The sequence below is a fragment of the Halichoeres trimaculatus genome, unplaced genomic scaffold, assembly GCF_033239565.1.
Source record: "Halichoeres trimaculatus isolate MK-OKI-2021-1 unplaced genomic scaffold, fHalTri1.1 fHalTri1_scaffold_23, whole genome shotgun sequence".
In the NCBI taxonomy this organism is placed as follows: domain Eukaryota; kingdom Metazoa; phylum Chordata; class Actinopteri; order Labriformes; family Labridae; genus Halichoeres; species Halichoeres trimaculatus.
Window position 1 is genome coordinate 195,825 of NW_027437201.1, and position 18,150 is coordinate 213,974.

General features: G+C 39.7%; 1 protein-coding gene and 1 long non-coding RNA gene across 2 annotated transcripts in view; one reads left to right on the top strand and one right to left on the bottom strand.

Annotated features, from left to right (window-relative positions):
- The window catches only part of LOC141785121 (zinc finger protein 518A), a 30,202-nt gene extending 25,598 nt beyond the window's left edge, over nt 1-4,604 (bottom strand). The window contains exon 1 of the mRNA XM_074663273.1: nt 4,189-4,604. The gene's annotated coding sequence lies outside the window, so the exon portion shown is untranslated. The remainder of the gene's footprint in view (nt 1-4,188) is intronic.
- LOC141785123 (uncharacterized) lies at nt 4,129-17,535 on the top strand. Its single transcript, XR_012597504.1, has 4 exons — nt 4,129-4,266; nt 16,353-16,473; nt 16,884-16,922; nt 17,402-17,535. It is a non-coding gene; the product is annotated as an uncharacterized LOC141785123 (long non-coding RNA).
- Nucleotides 17,536-18,150: the final 615 nt, after the last annotated feature.

The window sequence follows — 18,150 nt, forward strand, 5'->3', positions numbered from 1 at the left end:
ACATAGCTGTATCGGACCAAAAACAGACAGAGCAGAGCTCAAATGATAAACGCGTGTAATACTGGCTTAACGTCCAACTTCACAACAACGCACATGCTTTGGAAAGGGAGATAGTCTCCATCCACTCCAGAGAGAAAAGGCCCCAGCTCATTGGCTGCAGGCTCACAAGTTGCCTGACTCAAAATAGAATAGAATAGAATAGAATAGAAAATACTTTATTTATCCCCGAGGGGAAATTCAGGAGTCACCGCAGCATTTAAGAAAACAAAAGTAAGAAAGAGTATAGAAAGTGCAAAAAAAGTCCATAAGAAATTAGATGACGACATCCCGTCCACCACTCGTCCACCACTCTCCGGCCCAGCCAGTCTCCACCTCCACAGGGTCCAGGACTGAGCCTCCCCAGCAGTCTGTTCAGTCTCTGTCTCCTGGATCCTGTCTGCTCACAGCAGACGAAGCTCCTCCAATGTGGGGCCGGCTTCCGATGTCAGCTCCGTCAGCCACGTCCGTGAACAGCACGATGCCGCTGGGTTAGCACAGCTAGCTCGTCCATCCCCCGGGGCTAGATCCCACGTTCCCAACAACGATGGATGGAAGGACAGGTCCACGTCGTCACCTCCCAGCTCACATCCGAGAACCAGCACGTCGTCCTCACCTCCTCCTCCTCAGCTCGAGGGAAATCATCAAGCCCTACACTAGTTAGCATTGACATGCTACAGGCTGCTAACAGCTAATTTTGCATGTAAACAATGCAGCCATGGTTACATGTAGGATCTCCAGACAAACACAGGAGAAAAGTAGTAAAAAATATCGCCGAAGCCACAAAAAGTTTGGTGTCCGTGACCGACAATGAACCATACAAAGTGATGATCCACTCCCAATACAAAGATTACGAAAAAGAGACAAAAAAATTACAAGAAACGGAAAAAGACGAGAGAGCTGCTGCAACAGGCAGCTACTTGGGTAGCGCCTAGCAACGAAAGTAAGATAAGTAAGAAAGTAAGAAAATAAGATAAGTCAAAATGTCCCTGGTTTAAAAAGATTTGCCTTGGAGTATTGGTACTAAAAACATGTGGTATTGTCATCTTTTTGAAAACAGGGTATACCCATATTTTCCCTAGATCTTTTCCCTATCAGCACACACTGAGCAGGGATGAACTTTTTAAAATGTTTTTTCCCCCTTAAATATAAAAGTTTTGTGAATAGACTGAAGGCCTGCCTCTTAACCTCATCCTTACCCAAAAAAAACAACAACAAAAAAACAGCTAGCCTGAGTTCAGCATTTCTATTGTACCCTCCTGTTAAAGATGGGCTTCAGAACTCTGCTTCAGAAACAAACAGGTGACGTCCCAAAGACGGTGGCAATGTTTTATACGGACTATAGTTTAAATACATACACAGTAGAGGGCTAGAGACTAACATATGGGACATGTTATATACACATCATTTTGACTGCACTAAGAGAGGAATAATTACACCTTAAAAAATTATTAAGACCTCATTATTTATCTTTATCACCCCATTGGTTTCTTCTATAATGCTTTATATGGGTGAGTGACGTTTAGTCAAATCCAAAGTGGGAAAAAATTGATTTCCAAAATATATGTCAAGTGACACATAATTGTATTGCTCTATATGTGAGTCACTCAAAATTGAATGTGTTCATTACCAATTCCTTATTTATTTTAGATTTTTTTTTACCCTTTTTTGCATTGTAGTCCTAAAAGTTGTCCACCGCTGTGACAAGCTTTTTTGTATTGATATTTAATTCAGAGATTATTTGCCAGACAAGACAAATATGCACAATCCTTATCAATTTGCACTGATTATATTTCCACATAAAAAGTAACCAAAAAAAAAATTAAATTATGTTTTTACCCTATCATACAACGTAAAGGCAGGGATTTCACCGAATTGGTTGGGTTATATTCATTATAATTAATCTTCAATTCATCCTCATGTGTGCATAGTGATATTATCATTATTAAGCTATTCAGAACTTTTTACATGAATGTGTGCATTAAAGTGCCTTTTCCACTCATATTTCAATTTGTCACACCACAGGACATTCCGTCACACCATTGGACAAAAAGCGCTGTATGCCCGAACAAAATGATATTTTTTTTGATTTTCAAAGTCATTAACAAACTATTTAAATAAAGTTTTAACTTCAAGCTCAATTTTTTTTGTAGAAGAAGAATCATTAAACTGATTCAATAGATTACTCCGATTCACAAGTGTCTGGCTGGCTGACCCCTGCAGCAGATATTGGTTTTCATTTAGATATTCCAAATGCTCCCAAACCATTTGTGTGCTCCCTTTCACAAAGTAAGGGGAACTTAGGGTACTAAGCTAAAGTTAAATCTGCCTCTTTACGGGATTAATATGAACTTCAACTTGGCTGGTCCTGGAGTAGCTCTTATCCACCCTCTTGTGATTGGCTTTGTTTAATCCAGAACTGAAAAAAAATTGAGACTATTTTAAGATTAATCTGTGCAAATGACCTAAAGTTACCCTATGTTGAGTGTTGTTTGAACTCCGTCATAGAACCTGTCACAAACTGCCCACAAACTGTCCTATATCTTGTGTCACACCGGTGGACATTTTCAAGATCAAGGACAGTTTGTGGGCTAATTATATGAGAGACAATCTTCAATCCTGGCTAGCAGTGTAAAGTTTACATTGTTTTCAGTAGTCAATCAATATACATTTTTAAAATTTTTTGGATCAATACTTAAATTGCGTCACACCAAAGGACAACACCACGGAGCCCAAATCTGACAATGCATGGAAATAGTAAAATTATGAGAATATCTGAGACAGAACTCATCTTGTCTGTAGTTTATGTGCTCCAGTGATGTCTATTGTACTTCCTGGATTAGGCAGGACCCCTCTCACTAAAAGGGTGCCCAAATTAATGACTGTTTTATATCTACAGAATGGGGTCACACCAGGTGGACACAAGTTTTGAGAACAAAATGTTACGTGTCATAATTTTTCTAAATGATCACCTTAAGACTTGTAACCTTCAGTTTCACTAAGTTAACACTACTGTAATATGTATTCAGATATTTCGTGGTATTTAGACATATTTTTAACAGTGCTTTTGAGAGGAGGAATGTTACTCCCGACAGTCACACCGGTGGACAAATGTCATGTTTACAACAAAATATTTTCATATTTGAATTTTAAAGCTCATAAACTACAATTGTACTTATTTTGGAACTTTATACTGTATAGAAAAAATAGGGTTTTAATTAAGTATTACAAATTATTATATATATTTGTCACAAAGGACACAAAAATGGAGTGTCACGTCAACCACCCATATTCATTACCAGGGACAGTGTGTTTCACAGACTGCTCTGTCTGCTGTCTTCACAGCAGAGGACATGTTGGAGGAAGAAATGGCTGTCATAATTTCATGTTTGATCGACGGTAACTTCATAAAGCAAGATTTGCTCCAAGGATAAAACCTAATTTACATCATTTAATTCACTTATAGTAAATAAAACAGTGTTTAATTTTATACTAATTCCTGATCAAGTGTAATTGTAGAAACCTAAATATTATGTTAATCTAAAGCAGGCAGGGTTGGGTGACAGTAAACACACCAAGACTGAATGACCTCTGAAGTAAGCATGGAGCTAACACCTGCACAGGTAAACAGCTGCAGAGAACACATACACAAACACATGAGGTTGCTGAGGGAAAGTTAGCAGAGAGGACTCGCACAGAAAAAAAGCCAAGAGGACGCTAACGGCCGTTCCTAAGCACAGTTAACACTGGACACACACCGGGTCATTAATGGGACTAACAGCCCGACACGTTCAGGCACAATGAAGAGTAGAGTTGGTGTCCACAACTCTCCATCCTGAAAGCCGTGTGTGTGAAGTTTAAACACGGTGTCAGTAAACGCCTCACACACACTCAAAGTAACGAGAGTTAAATCAAACTCGGATTTGGTCCTGTTGAACTGCCGTCCGACAGTTTATATATATCTATAAAAAAAGCTCTGGTTCTGTTCATGCTCCCTCTATCTCTTTCTCTCTCTCTCTCTCTCTCTCTCTCTCTCTCTGTGTGTGTGTGTGTGTGTGTGTGTGTGTGTGTGTGTGTGTGTGTGTAGTTTAATGAGCGTGTTTCCCACACCGTGATGAAGGAAACACGCTCAAAGTTAAAGTAAATTCTCACCTGAAGTGTGAACAAGTTGCTTCTCCGGTTAGCTGTGGACATCAAAGCTGGAGCTCATACACACTCAGCTCTGTAAAGGTTAGTCTTCATCACACACTAACACACACATTATCTCTCACACACTCACATACACACATACAGCTCTTCAGTCTTCTTCTTCTTCTTCCTCCTCCTCTCTGAGGAACACAGCCATGGCGGCCATGACACTCCATCCGGGTCCTTCTGCTCCAACACACTCAAACACACAAGCGGAGGAATACGGACTATGACTCCAGCACAAAACTAGTGCCGACCCACATTTCCCTACTGGATCTACGTTTTTGTTAACTTAAAAACAAAAACAAATAAACCTGTAAGGAGACACGACCGGAAGAGCTCAATGTGTTCTTGCAGTGCCTACGTCATGCGCGCGCCCTTATGTGTGTGTGTGTGTGTGTGTGTGTGTGTGAGAGAGAGAGCGAGAGAGAGAGCGAGAGAGAGAGAGCGAGAGAGAGGGAGAGAGAAAGAGAGGAAGAAGAAGCATTGAGCAGCAATGGCGGATTGACGCCATTTCCTCTTTAGGCGGCATAGAGCAGGCTTTGTTGACCCGCAGTCCACCGGACGCACAAGCGCACACAAACGCGCGCGGACACGCTGAGAGAACAACTTTACTTTCCTGACAACATGATGACTTGAGCCAGTCAATCAACATTTTAGAGATTTAACAGCATCACAGTTTGTGTTATACAAATTTAGTGTTCATGTTACTATATATATATATATATATATATATATATATATATATATATATATATATATATATATATATATAGACTGAGGGTTGCATCTACACAGTGAGCGTTAGCAGATATATTTTTTCTCTCTTTGCTATAAGGACTAGGCTAATTATCTGATTGTGTTGATGCGTGCACATGTTTCTGTGTCTGTGAACATGTTGGAGCGGAATTTGCTCTAAAGATCATGTGCTTTTGTGCACAGTGAAGTTCAGTGAGGAGAAATGTGAACCAAACGGTGTAAAAACGACATTCCATCATGAAAATTAGTTAAAAAAACAAATGGCTATTTAGTCTGTTTGATTAAACAAGGTATATAACTGATTTATGAGAGAGGGAACTCTAAAATACTTCGGCTATGATCCGGCGCTATATGGAAAATAAAATTGACTGAACTTCCAGGGGGGGTGGGTGCCTCTGTTGAGGGGTGAGGGCCGGGATGCCCCACTATTCTATATAAGCTCAAGTCCATTTACCATTTACAAATTGCATAGAAGTTTGTTGAGGGCCTTTAAGTCAGTAAAGTAGAGCAAAGCCTGCTGCTTTTTGGATGAAAGCACTTGATTAAACTTTAACTCCAATGTCTGACTGTAATAAATGTGGTTTATAATATAAAAACAGCAGTACAACATCACTGCGCTGCTAACACAGCACCAGTCCATAGATATTAGCTGCGAACGCTATAGTTTTAGTGCATGATTTTTCAGTCTTTTCCCTTTTGACTGAGGGTGGGTGCCCCGGGGGTCATGGTGGGGGAAGTCTTTTTCCATCAGTGATAGTGTGACTTTGTCATTTTATCAATACATACTTATTGATTTATACATATATATGTTTAGATTTCCTACCTGGGATTGATTGGGGGATTCAATCTAAAAGACACAGTGTAGAGAATAATGAAGACCACAATATCGAACCATGTTGCCAAGCAGATGAACTGGAGGGGAGTAAATAACAAAATCCCCCTCCAGCACTGACTTTTGAAGACCATCATTATTGGTAAGAAATCGGAATTTAAAAAAATTATATTTCTTTCTGTATACTCACTTTATGTGAGTTCGAAAATTTGCAGGGCATTACATTATATCAAAAGCTATACTAACACTGTTCTTTCTAACATTCTAGTTGGGTCATTTTGGAGAAAAACGTGACCGCGGTGAGCGAAGGTCCGTTTCTCAATGGATTTGTCATCTAGGAGGGCTAAAAAACAAATTTAGCCAGGGTGTATTTTTTGAAATGGTGGGGAAAATTTTTCAGAGGCCATGATCCAAAATGGCTGTCATGGTAATGATCTCTTTAAAGGCTCAACCTACAATGATGGACAATACATGTTTTCAGACCATAATTTTGTTGAGAAATACATATTTCAGGGTAACATAATGATTTGACCTTATTTGAACCTTCAAATTCAAGATGGCTGCAACTTTTGGTGTTTTTTTAGGGTATTTTGGGGGAGTTTTTGGGGCATATTTTTTTCAGTATTGTTACAGAGTCTCTATAGGGTTATAATGGAAGCTCTGCTCATGATGAGTTGAATAATATGCAGTTAAAGTTTACAGAAATAACATCTGTTGTCAATGAAGTAGATGTTTATGTGTAAACAACCCTTGTTGATTGACCATTTCCCATTAAAAAGGACTTTGCAGAAATGATTTTTCAGGTCTATATCACAATATTTTTGGCTTTATTAAATTCTTTTGCAGTTTCAGACCAATAGAAATGAATAGATTCCTTTATTTCGCTCCCATTTAAATGAATGGAGATTTATCATCACCATGGAAACCAGTGGCGCAAAGACATATGTGTGATGTCACAAGGAAAACGCAGGCTGTTTTCAAATTTACCTACTACATACTGTGTATGAAAGTAGTATGTAGTAGGCACTGCATACTGCCTACTACACTTGAATGTAGTTTGTACTTTGACTGTTCTGTTAGGTTTATTATGTAGTGAAGCGGAAAAAGGATTTTGTAAAAAAAATTTTTATACGATTTATTTTTTAAACTTAATTTTGATTGCACCAAACAAACTATGAGTAGCTGACATGTTGACATTTTAGTTATTCATCTGTAAAAATATTGCCAGAAGCAGCATTTTATATGAAACAGCCAGTTGTGGAAAATACTTTTTATTTTGGAGAGTAATTAATTATCATTTCGTGATGGTGCACAGCGGCCTATTAGGGTCACTTAAAAGAAAAAAAAACATCAAGGATAAACATCACACACACAATTCAGTATTAAGGATGAGGTGAAGCAGGAAAATTTAAGGTGGTGGAAATGTAGAGGTGAAATACAGAACGTAACAGTAAAATGTCATACTATACTTGGCAGTGGTTTACACTAATAATGCCGCAGTCTGGCCGTTACAAACCGTTAATGGAAAAACAACAGCAGACCTTTTTACAGGTTATTACACATTAAAACCTGCTTGGAGTTTCCTCCAGCTGGCATAGCTCTTAAGGTTCACTGAGGTACTCAAGCTTCCTTACCACGACAAGGTGCAAATGACTGAATGTTGAGATGCTGAGACCTGAGAACTTTTGCTTGAAGAAATAATGATATCACAAGGGAAAAGGAATGTCCCTTCCAATCATCATAGTTTTTTTCATGTAAACAAGCAGGAGAACACTGCAGCCATTTTTGAATTCACCTTCTATACTAGCAGTGCCTACTGATTTCCCCAAAATGTAGCATATAGTATACAGTATACAAACAAAAGCAAAGTTGCAGTATGCAAAAAAAATACCCAGATGACGAACTGATTCGGGAAACAATTCACAGTATACATTAGACCAGTCTGCTTCGCCTACTGTTGCAGGCAAAGCACCTGAATTGAAAATGACTGAGAGCGAGGCTTTAACAATCAGAGCAGAAAAATATACAAATATAAGAGTCTCTACTTGTTATCTTTACGTTTTCAACCCGCAATAGTGTGTGATAACTTCTAAAAACTTTTTTAACTCAAATTGTGTATTTATTTTTTTTCTACTCTGTACAAAGTTCTTTATCTAATATTGTAATAATTATAATTTTTCTCTACTACTTAAGCTCTATTTTTTTTTTTTTTTGACATTTTGTAATATTCAGTGTTTCTCTTAGGGTCTTTCTATTCACAACAATTGTACTGAGAGAATGCAGTTTAAACCGGAGTCCAATACCTTGTATTCTTGAAAATACTTGGCGAATAAAGGCGATTCTGATTCTGATTCTGAAAAGGTCTGTTGTTGTTTTTCTATTAACAGTTTGTAACGGCCAGACTGCAGCATTAATAGTGTAAACCACTGCCAAGTATAGTTTGACATTTTACTGTTACATTCGGTATTTTACCTCTATATTTCCACCACCCTAAATTTACCCGCTTCACCTCATCCTTAATACTGAATTGTGTGTGTGATATTATCCTTGATGTGTTTTTTGCTTTTAAGTGACCCTAATAGGCCAGCGTACTCCATTACGAAATAAGTAATTCCTCTCCGAAATAATAAGTATTCTCCACAACTGGCTGTTTCATACAAAATGCTGCTTCTGGCAATATTTTTACAGATTAATAACTGAAATGTCAACATGTCAGCTACTCATAGTTTGTTTTGTACAATCAAAATTAAGTTTGAAAAATAAATCATATAATTTTTTTTTTAAAAAAATCCTTTTTCCGCTTCACTACATGATAAACTTAACAGAACAGTAAAAGTACAAACTACATTCAAGTGTGGTATGCAGTATGCAGTGCCTACTACACACTACTTTCATACACAGTATGTAGTAGGTAAATTTGAAAACAGCCTGCGTTTTCCTTGTGACATCACACATGTGTCTTTGCTCCAGTGGTTTCCATGGTGATGATAAATCTCCATTCATTTAAATGGGAGCGAAATAAAGGAATCTATTTATTTCTATTGGTCTGAAACTGCAAAAGAATTTAATAAAGCCAAAAATATTGTGATATAGACCTGAAAAGTCATTTCTGCATAGTCCTTTTTAATGGGAAATGGTCAATCAACAATGGTTGTTTACACATAAACATCTACTTCATTGACAACAGATGTTATTTCTGTGAACTTTAACTGCATATTATTCAACTCATCATGAGCAGAGCTTCCATTATAACCCTATAGAGACTCTGTAACAATACTGAAAAAAATATGCCCCAAAAACAGCAAAAACTCCCCCAAAATACCCTAAAAAAACACCAAAAGTTGCAGCCATCTTGAATTTGAAGGTTCAAATAAGGTCAAATCATTATGTAACCCTGAAATATGTATTTCTCAACAAAATTATGGTCTGAAAACATGTATTGTCCATCATTGTAGGTTGAGCCTTTAAAGAGATCATTACCATGACAGCCATTTTGGATCATGGCCTCTGAAAAATTTTCCCCACCATTTCAAAAAATACACCCCGGCTAAATTTGTTTTTTAGCCCTCCTAGATGACAAATCCATTGAGAAACGGACCTTCGCTCACCGCGGTCACGTTTCGCTACAAAATGACCCAACTATTCTCTGTTCTGAAGAAGCTGTTAGACGAAACCCTGTAACAGCCACAGTCTCAAACAAGGAGGTGGAGGTCCTGATGGTTAAAGTCCTTCAGTTGGCTGGTGCTAGAGATGGAGGAAGACGACAACGGCAACAAAATGCTGAGGGAAAGAGAGCTGAAGCTGGCAGTTAAGGCAGACTGAATTGAAACTACATTTCAATAACATTTCACTAAACCCAGTTCTAGTTAACTGTGTTGTACTGTACACTTTTGTACTGTTGATATGTGTACTGTTCACAGTAGTATTTCGCACACACACCCACAATAGCATTTGAGTGATTGCATATTTTTGTACTGTTGTATTTTCATTTTGAAATATAAATTTAAAGTTTAAAAGTTTAAAAACTTTGTTGTGCTCCATATAAATTTACTATGTTATTGTTGTAATAATTATTATTATTTTTATAATTTAGTTAGGGTGACCAAGCGTCCTCTTTTGCCCAGACATATGTCCACTTTTTACGTCCTGTCCGGGGTGTCCGGGCGGGTTTAATAAATTCACGAAAATGTCCGGTGTTCACTGATTTTCATAGGACCATTACGTGCGTCCGTAAATTGACCGGCGCTTGCAGACAATACTATTATGCGCATCACTTACCGAGAGGCTGCCTTGTGGGCAGGTCTGCTCTGAGCGTGCACACACACATAGAGAGTGAGAGGATCAGAGAGAAGGAGAGAGAGAGACATAGACGGAGAGCGGAGAAGACGGGGCTGTTTAGACAGCGGAGCTGTATTGCACGGAAGATGCCTAAGCGTATGCAGCTTCACAGATGAACTGCAAAAAAAAATTTCCGGCATACCCTCCCGATCGGGACAAGTGGGAGGCGGAGTGAACCGTGTGCAAAGCTGGCATGTATGTCTCAGTGTCCAATAAAGGTGCTGGAGATCTCAAAGCTCACATGGACACCGAAAATCATGACATGACAATGGCATTTCATACTGTAAAACACCACAACAGCTACAGGTCCATGGATTGCACCAGTGCCTTGCTAAAAAAAGACATTTCCTGGCTCTGACCTTGCTAAAAAGTTTAGGAGTGCTGGCACCGATGCCCGGTACCTGGCAATCGGTACCAGTGCTCAACGCTACAAATTTTCGGTACTTTTTTGTAGTTATGTGGTAAAAAATATCAATTTCTCTAACAATATTATATATTTTTTTTTCAATTTAAAATATATATCCTTCAGTATATACCCTTGCAATGCTGTGTTCATGTCCATCATGGAAAATCGACTATTCTTTCACTACCTCACAGTCACAAGGATGTGTTCAGGTACCCAAACGTGGTACCTTTTGATTTTACATGAATCGGTACTCGGTACTTTTGACAGAATTCGGTCGGTACCTTTTGAAGTACCTGATTCGGTACCCATCTCTAGGTGTAATAGCCCCCCATTCTGTTGAAGTCACTCATGAAACACTCAAAAAAATCCGGTACTGTGGTGTTTCCACAGACGGGAGTAACCACGGGGCAGTGAAAATATTAAGAATATAAGAAGCCTGTCTGAATTTGTGCCTCGAGGCCAGTGCCGTTGTCCTCTTTTTGGAAATCAAAATATGGTCACCTTGATTTAGTGCCAGGATTCACCTCTGTCAACCATACATGAGCCACATAATTATTTGTATTTATTTTACTGCTGGTAGAAATCTGGCAGAGGTACAGACAGACGTGAGATAAAAAGCGAGATTCAAAAAGGCAGGCAGGATTCGGTACACGGCAAGACAATAACTATGGCTGTGAAAGAAGGCTGGGACGAAGACTGAGAAGTGCGATGAACTGGCAACAAGACAGTAGCCACGTTTGCATGAGGAATTTTTCGTCTTTCCGAATGGAATCTTTCTGAATGACTTTTCCGAAAACAATAGTATACATGGAAAGGAATATTCCAATCTCTGGTCTACATGCTCCGCTGTAATCAAAAAGAAAACTCAATGGGGCATGCGCAGAAAAATGTAAACATCACGTAATTTATCAAAGATGGAGGACAACAGGTTTTTTTTTTCACCGTATCCATCCAGTCTTGAAATTATGTTCAGTTCTTCAAAGTTTGGACCAAAAACAAACTTTTCTCCAGTGCTGACTGCTCGCCGCCATTTTTAGAATTGAGGAACGTCTCTAGTTGCATCTTACGTCATATCTGAGCATGCGCTGAAAGAACGCACCCTGACAACTTTCCATTTGAGTGGATACATGATACCTCAATCGGTTTGGGGAAAGGAATATTCCACCCCTGTGAAACCGATTAAATGTCCATTCAGATTGGCACTTTTCTTTCTGAATGAGGTGTATACAAAGGTTAAATTCTTTCTGTTTGAGCAAATAAACTGAATGCAAGCGGAATATTTGGGTCCATGTATATGTGGCTAGTGAGAGACATAAGGTTAAATACAAGAGGTAATGAGGGTAATGGGAAACAGGTGGGGAGGAACAATCAGGGAGCAGGTGTGACCAAACAGGGCAGGGCAGACAGGAACACATCTAAAACAGAGACAAGGGTTAGTGGTTTCAAAATAAAAGCATGACATAATGTGCAGCCAAGAATAAAACTATACAGATATGACATAATGCACTTCACTTGGGAGAACAAAGGAGGACTGGAGACCTGGTGTCACTTACTTTACAATAACCTGATGACTAACTCCGATCTCATCTCCATAGTTGAGACATGTTTTCCATAGCCGACAACACTCCAGCCAGTGTCAGTTTTCTGTGCAAAGGGCTGATTTTCTTTGCCTGACACAACTCGCCTAGTTGAGAGCCTGGGGACAGTCATAGCCAATTAGCAGACCAAAATCACAGCCATTCCAGATGGGCTGTGGTCAAACTTAAAAAAAAATTATTACACCTCGTAGAAATGTTTCTCACGTTCGATTGTTGTGGTGATTTGAAGATATTGTTTGGCTGTCTTGTATCCAAGTCCTCTTTTTTCTGAAAAGTTTTGTTTTCATTAGTTATTCAAGGTTAAAAACGAGGCTTTGTGTAACGTTTGGCGATGATTGACAGCTGCTATTATCGTGTGTATCGGGAATTGTAAAATCTGTTGGGAGGTAGAGTCAGGAAGTGATTAGACTCTCGAAAGAAAAAAAATATATATTATTTTTGTCACCCAGCTCCCCTCATATTCTCCCAGAATCCCTCATCGTTTCTACTGTAAATGGTAAATGATAAATAGACTTGAGCTTATATAGCACTTTTCTAGTCATGGACGACTCAAAGCTGCTTTACACCGCAAGTCACACTTACCCATTCGCTCTCACATTCAGTCACTGATAGTACAGAATAGCTTTGTTAGTTATCAACCAGTATACCTAACACATTCATGCCCTTTCCTGCCCATTTACACACCACTGACGCAGCAGTGGGAGAACTGAACTTGGGGTTCAGTGTCTTGCGCAAGGATACATAGCCATGTGTCGCCCATAGCTGGGCTTGAACTTGCAACCTTCTGATCACTGACCAAGCGCACTATCCAAAACTGCGCCACCGACGCCCCTACTACTGTGCAGAATCTGGCTCCAAACTGCTACGATGGCGGCGCCTGAGACGGTGGTATTTTGGCTTCAAAACCCAGTGGCGAACCGTGAGTACTACAGCTGGGCCTTCACCTCAGCCCTCACAGCCCAGAAAAGAAATCATCGCGGAAAAAAGTAGTTAACAAAAAACATTTTCATTGAATAAATAAAATAAAAATAAATAAGAGGCTTTACATAAATCAATGACTAACATTATTAAGTGAGTTTACAAAACTTACTAGAATAACCTAAAATGATGAAGAAAATGTCTTTAGTTTTTATCTTTGTCAATCTGTGTCATACATAAACTCGTTACTTTTACCCATCGAGAGTACTGGCAGGCTGCCAACACTCCTGAATATGGAGGGAGTCTCCCATTTTTTAAACCCCTTCTCTGGCTGTTCTCCTGGCTTGTGATTTCTCCTGATTGTCCCCCAACTTTAAGTATCCTCCTGTGATCGCTAATATTTTTTTAAAAGTGAATCAAGTCCTGTACTTGGGCGTTATATCGAAAACTCAAAAACCATCCACCCCCTCCCTCTTAGTTGGTTTGATCCAAAGACGCTGCAGGAGACCTCGGAGACAGAGACAGATAAGGGTGCTGCACTTGATGGAGAGTTGATCAGAGCCTTAGCTTTGTTCTAACTTTTTTTTTTGGTGTTGACATGACATGTTGTGAGTTAAACTAACGTAGCTCTGCTCTAACGCAGCATCCTCTTCAATCAGGAGAGTCTAGAGCGGCGGGAATCATATAGTTAGAAGGCTGACTCTAAAATAGTGAAACTTGTGTCGTTGTGAAGTTCTGTCTGTCTTCGGTGTGTGATGCACATGGACGCGACAGCACTCTCTAGAACAGGGGAGAGTTCAGATGGAGGAAACTGACTGAGCCAGTGAAAGAGAGGGAGAATTCAAACCACAATGTCTTACACAGTGCCCGTGATAGATGGAGTATTAAGACATAAGCACTCGCACGACCAGATGAAATTTTTACTCGCACACGCTGAAAAAATGCTAACAAGCTAGCCACAACTTCGCTCTCGTCTTCTGCCATTCCTCTCACCGCTCTCACCGCTCTGCCCACTGTTCGGACTTCACGAAGGCCTATACTCTTCTGTTTTTGTCCCGCCCCCCAAAAAATCAAATCGTGATTGGTCAATTGTCCTGTCTCTCTCCAAACCAAAACACAGCCTGGCCTTCGTGAAGTCCTAACCACTTAATGAGCCAGCAAACCGGGCTCCGATAGAAATAACGTGTTTCAAGACAGTAACCCTTTCATTGCTGAAGTGAACTTTGCAGTACACTTAATTTCAAAACTTACATGGTGTATTAAATGTATTTTATTCAACTAAATGAGAAATTATATATATTTATATAGATATATGATACGTATATTTTTTGGTCCAGATTTTTTAAGGCCTTCTCTGAAGGCCTAGAAGTTCCTGAAGGTTCCCCACTGTCAAAACCATACAATGATAAATGGCGGAGCCACGCTGTCCACTCTATATACAGCCTATGGTTGTGTCGCTCTGTCTTTTAAGGAGTGTGTACACAAGAACTTCACTTTCTGGTTCACTCAGAGTTGAAACCCACACAGGAATAATTGCTCATGTATGTATGCCTCTGACACCCTTAATAACTCGATTGGATGTTGCCTCATTTGTTGTTTTTTTCTGTTTTCTTGTGCACATGCACATGTCCATCTGTCTTTAGGTCCTGTCTTTATGTTAGTGTTGTTCACTCTTTCGGGTCTCTTTGACCTCTTTTTTTCTTTGGAGTGATCATCATGGAGACAAGTTGGATGTTTTTTCCTCACACTTACTGCAGATTTGTCTGTTTCCACAGTCTTTGGAGCAATATCCAGACTTAAGGCATCCAAAGCGCAGCCTTTTCTCCTGCACAAACTTTACTCTTTCAGAGATTATTTTATTCATGAATTTGTGACACTTGTGTAGATTATGACCTTTCTTCTCACAAAACACTCAACTTGTGGCAACGGGTTTCTCATCTAAATTTGTTGCCAGCACCTTTGCTCCAGCTCCTCTGATCTTTAAAGCTTTCATCTTCTCACCCTCAATTGGCTTTAAAATGGAGGGAAGTTATTGGGTTTCAAGTAATTTTGACTTTGCATGTAAGAGACTGGAAAAACTCACTGAAGCTGAGAAACATGCAATCCTTTTCTTGGACTTCTATGACCCTCCTGTTAGATCTTGAGGACAACCAGTCTGGAAGTTTAATGAGGATTTGCTTATTCTCACTGCACTCAATAAGTACTTCAAGACCTTTAATCTGAGACATGGCGGTTTACAACTGCGAAGGAAGTCAGCAAGTTCTTGAAGTTCAACACTGCCCTTCAAAGTTACCTTTGGCCATCCATCGAGCTTGTCTGAAGGCCTTTGCTATGAGAAATTGATTGCCATATCTCTCTTTAAGGATAGTCCATGCTGCATGGTAGGCTGACTCTGTGCCTAGCAAGAAGTAGCTCTCTATGGGCTCCTTGGCGGCTCCACTTACATACTTTCAGAGATCTTTTCTTCAGCTGAAATATTTTTCCTATCGATAAGAGTCTGAAAGGAAACTCTCCACTCATTGAACTTTAGCGGGTCACCAGTGAAGACTGAAGGCTCTGGGATAGGAAGGCAGCTCGCACTGATGGATTCTGTAAGGGCTCTGACAGGATCCGCTGTATTGTCTTTGTGTTTGACGACTTCTCTCTCCTTAAAAATGACAGGTTGATGGAGAAGCTGATTTATGTCTTTATCAGAACATTCACTCTGCTCATAGACTTGCTGTCTTGCCATGGCAGCGTTAAGTTTCTTGATTGTCTCCAATCTCTCTAATTCTCTCTTTTGGGCTTCTACCACTTTTTGTCTTTCTGCAGCTTCAGTTTTGAGTCTCTGAAGTTCTTCAATATGGCATTCTTGCTCTAACAGAACTTCTAGAGTGGCTTCATTTGCAGCAACTTCTGCTGTAGCTTCCTGTCTGTTGCCAAGTCAAGCAGATGGCTTGCTTGGTGTGGTCTCTGATTTGCATAGAGACAATATGTAGAATCATGTATGGTGTGGGCAAATACTTATCTTGTCTGAAGCTGTAGACTTGATTATGGACTCCAAGTCCCTATTATCTTGTTCTTAAGCCTTTGTGCTGAAAGGAAACCATATTTCAAATTTATCTCCAAATAAAAATTTTACTTTTTTCCCTTACTCTGTAACTGTGTGCTCAGTTATGTTCCCTGACTGCCCCCTTTTCAAACACAGAGGGTACTCTGTAGATATTATTTGTCACTTAAAGCAAAGTCCTAATTCTGTGACTTTCAATTATTTAAATTACCTTTTCACCATTCCCAGCATGTTCGTTGATCAGAGAAGATGACCAGGACGCATCGAAGTTCTCAGTTGCGACAGAGCTCTGGGTTCTTCTTCAACTCTCCCGAACAGCCCTGATACAAGTCTCGGACTCTTTCTTCAGGTACAGAACCCGGTTTTCTCTTCCTTGAACCCTTACGTAGTTGAAGATCCACCTATTCTAGACATTCAGTTACTGATCTGAAATGTTGTCATCTTTGGGGTGAGCCAATGATGTCTCCTCTCATTTCCCAGCCTTGTCCAGGGTTTTCCTAACAAAGAAAGGTTAAATGCACACACATCACACACTATCGTGCTGCCTTATCAGAATTGTTGTCTCCTCCCAAGATACTTTCTGTTCTATCCCCCTTCAACTCAAAGCCTGCAGCTGCATCACCCATGTTTCACATCAGCACACACACACATTCTCACATGGTTACAATAAACACAAATTTAATATGAGAACTGTGAGAGTAGCACTTTAATTAACACCACATCTTCCTTCAGCTGCTTTGACAATTGATTTTGTTACAGCTTCACAGGTGACAACTAGACATTGCACATTGTGGTCAGGTATGTCATTTTCTTTCAGCTCTTCATAAATGGTGCTCAGAACCTCTAAGGCCTTTTATACTTCATGACATGTTCTTGAAGCAGGCTGCTAGCGCATAATCCACTTATTGCTTTCCTGGCATCTTTAGCTGTTGTCTTCCACTTCCAATAGCTCACACTGAAACAACGTGCTATTTTTTTTTTCCTTATTGTGCAGCTCTTGGCCCTTTTCCATTAATTACCGGACTCTTTCATACTTCTTGTGAGTTAGTGGGTTTTTCAGCATTTGTGACCTCTGTTGTCTGTGGTTGCATGTCCTCACCTGCCTCCTGCCTGTCATTCATCATTCATTCCCATGTTTGAATTATTTTCAGAAATATCTTCAGTAACTACTGTGAATGCTGCAATGCATTCACAGCATATGGTCTGTGACAAAAAAAGATTGCTTTGAATGCAGCAATGCAAGCTAATGCTCTTCGGTTGGTCTCTTTTTTTTTCAGGTTCTTCATCTTCAGGACAAAATTTTGGCTTGCTACTCCTCCTAGGGCTTTGAGAAAACCCTCACAAATTATACATCAAAACGTGCAGCTTGATCAAGAATGGTGTGCTATGACTTTTATCACTAATTCACAAAGTTTTGGCCAAGTTATTTGAAAAAAAATGGCGGAAAATGTCTCATAAGAAATGAATGGGAATCTTTGACTGTCCCCTCAAAATTTCCACTTACTTTGAGATGCTGAAACGTCAACATACTTTGACTTACATACTCTTTTTTTGATTAAAAACGTTCACACATCTTTCGGCTCTTTAGGTTTGACCTAACTTTTACATATCTTTTACAGATTTTGAGATTTCACTGTTAAAGGTATAATTGGTAGTTTGATTTAGATACACTTTTTGTTATGCTGGTTAAAGTGATCTGTATGTACCGATGGCAAGAAATACATGATGTGTTTATAAAGTAGAGCGGAAAATATCTGCTATCTACAGCAGGAGTAAAACAGGGAAAACACCTACCAATCGTCTTCCAGGGACACCTTTTTTGTAAACCAATCTGCCCGCCTCCTGCGCGTACATTTCACTGGCGTGCACATGATTCAGTGCGTGTGGCCGAGCTGAGAAGGAAGGAGCAGCGCTGCAGAATGGCGGAGAAGCAAACTATACCTCGATTGCTCGTTTCCGCTCCTCCAGCTAAACTGAGCAAGAAAATAAAGACGGAGGCTTTCTTTTCTTGATCTGTTCCCCTGCT